This window comes from Suricata suricatta, chromosome 10, assembly GCF_006229205.1.
Source record: "Suricata suricatta isolate VVHF042 chromosome 10, meerkat_22Aug2017_6uvM2_HiC, whole genome shotgun sequence".
Taxonomy (NCBI): Eukaryota; Metazoa; Chordata; class Mammalia; order Carnivora; family Herpestidae; genus Suricata; species Suricata suricatta.
Window position 1 is genome coordinate 69,484,049 of NC_043709.1, and position 2,738 is coordinate 69,486,786.

Genomic DNA, 2,738 nt, shown 5'->3' on the forward strand with positions numbered 1-2,738 from the left:
TCTCTCAAGTTCTGCATCCCTCTCTCTCCCCAACTCTCTCTCCCTCCTCCGCTCCCCCTGGTTCTCCATTAGGTCTCTCCTGTTTTCCTGCTAGACCTATGAGTGCAAACATATGGTTTCTGTCCTTCTCTGCCTGGCTTACTTCACTCAGCATGACACCCTCAAGGTCCATCCACTTTCCTACGAAGGGCCATATGTCCCCATTGTAAAATTTATTCCTGAATGTGGTTTCAAGATCTGTATCCCATGCAAAACCTGAAGTAGTACTTAACACACAGGATCATAATGGTTTATTTGCTTGATTTCCTACAGTTCTTGAGAGATTGTTCTTATTAATCTTTGTATCCAGTACCTGGTATATAATAGGTGCTCAATGATCAGGGTTGTTTTTTGGTTTTTGGGTGGTTTTTTTTGGTCAGTTGAGGAGCTCAAAATAACACACACTTATATATAAATATGTATGTATAAGTAGTGTATATAAGTATATTATATACATAAGTTTATAATGCCATCCCCTTCACAAATGTGCCTTTCCATCGAAGGCACTGTCCCACCAGAAGTGTGAGTGGGTTTCTTTTTTAACAAGAAAAATTGCCGGCGATATCAAGGTGCGCAGGAGAACAGGAAGTTGATTGCTGATGGCAGAGTGTCCTTTTGAAGGAGAGTTCTAATAGTTCTGGATGTGAGGAGTGGCCCCAGTGGAAAGCATGTGGTTGCCAGAAGGAAATGATGTATGAGGATTCTAGGTTTATGCAGTGGTAGCTGCTGGGAAATTTGAAGCAAAAGAGATGAGTGGTTAGGGGTGCAGCTTTAGAAGCTCATGCATTGGTAGGGCACCCTTCACCAAACTACCAAGGAAAGAGAATCCTCCTTCACAGTAGTGAACAAGTACTATCAGGATATTTGGGAGAATAAAACAGCCACGACAGTCAGAAAAGGTAAAATAGAGTGAGCCCTTTCAATAGCCCCTAGAATTTTTACACAAGAGTGGGTAGAAATTGGACTTTCTGCTAATATGATGTATAAAGATCAAAGAAGCTTACAAATAAAAGATCTGTGATTATGTTTGTACCTAAAGGTATGAAGCTATTCATATTGTGGATAAGTGTGTGTGTATTTAGCTACCAATAGTCAGAAATATACAAAAACCCTATTGTGTGATTCATAATTTCACTTGAAGAGAAGGGTAGTTTTAAAACTGTCATATTTGTAAAGAAGATGGAAAACATTTTATGCCTAAAATATGGATTTTTAAAAATATTGGAGTCTTCCTCTATATGAGAATTACTGAATCATCATTCAACCACTTGTTGTTTTTATTTTTATTTGTTTGCCAAAGCAGACAGTATGTTAGGGAAGAAGCCTGCAGTCTGCTGGGAATCTTCATTCCCTGAGACGGAAGGGAGTTAAGGAGCTGGTACTCCTCAATATATTTGACATTCCAAGAAATTTTATAACAAAAAAGGAAGCAATTAATCTATGAAAGTTTTTTCATAAAAGGGAAAGCACTAATACTTTGAGGAGAAAGAAAAGTTGTCAGCCTCAACAGTAAATGTGCTGTGGATGAAATATACCTGCACAGGGAGGGGAAGAATGGGGAGCGGTGGTGCAAGGGCAGCACTAAGGTCGCTGCTGGAGCCCAGGGACCTGGAGGGAGGAGTCTGAGAAAGGACAGGGGCAGCCAGTGCCCTTGATACTCACCCTGAGGGAGGGATCTGGGTGATCCTGTCAACAGAACAGAACATTATCACATGGGCAACTGCTGCCTAGGTACGGCCAAGACGGCTGGAGATGTTTACATCCAAGAGCAAAACAATCATGTGACTTGCCCCCATTTTCACTCTCCAGTTCTGTCCTGCTAAAGGAAACATAAGGTGTACCATGTTCAATAACAGGCTCCACGTAATTTCAGAGACGATGATCTACACAAACTGAGTGCTTACTGGAGCATATCCCTCTGAGCCACACAGTGGCCGTCTAGGCACAAGGCATACACTCCATCAAGAACATTTGAACCGAACCAACAGATCATTAAATATTGAATTACCTAATAAAATGAGGAATGAGCTAAGGTCGAATCCCAGCTCTGTCCACTATACTGACCATGTACTTATAAAATATTTTCATCCTTCACCCTCGTGGTAAAACAAGTACTTGTTTTTGTGTCCATCTTTCAACCAACATTTGAGGCACAGGAAGATCAATGCTCTGATTAGTCATTATCTCTATTATCTTGCACAATGTTACATTTACACAATAGCTACACAATAAATATTTGAATTTTTTAAGATTAATAAATGAATTTGTTTATTCCTGTCTCCTAGTCTTGCCTCCATTGTTGTGGGATGATGTAAAGTGACTCAAGTTTGATGTATTTAGAGTAATAGTGATTTGCAGAATTTATTTTTTGTCTGAAAATATCTTAATGTTAGAAGCCTCCTTTATTTTTTTTGAGGTTAGCAGCTTTTTCTTTTTTTAAATTTTTTTCCATTTTTTAAGTAGTTTATTGTCAAATTGGTTTCCATACAACACCCAGTGCTCTTCCCCACAAGTGCCCCCCTCCATCACCACCACCTCTTTTCCCCCCTCCCCCTTCCCCTTCAACCCTCAGTTCGTTTTTAGTATTCAATAGTCTCTCAGGTTTTGCGTCCTTCTCTCTCCCCAACTCCCTTCCCCTCTTCCCCTCCCCCTGGTCCTCCATTAGGTTTCTCCTGTTTTTCTGTTAGACCTATGAGTGC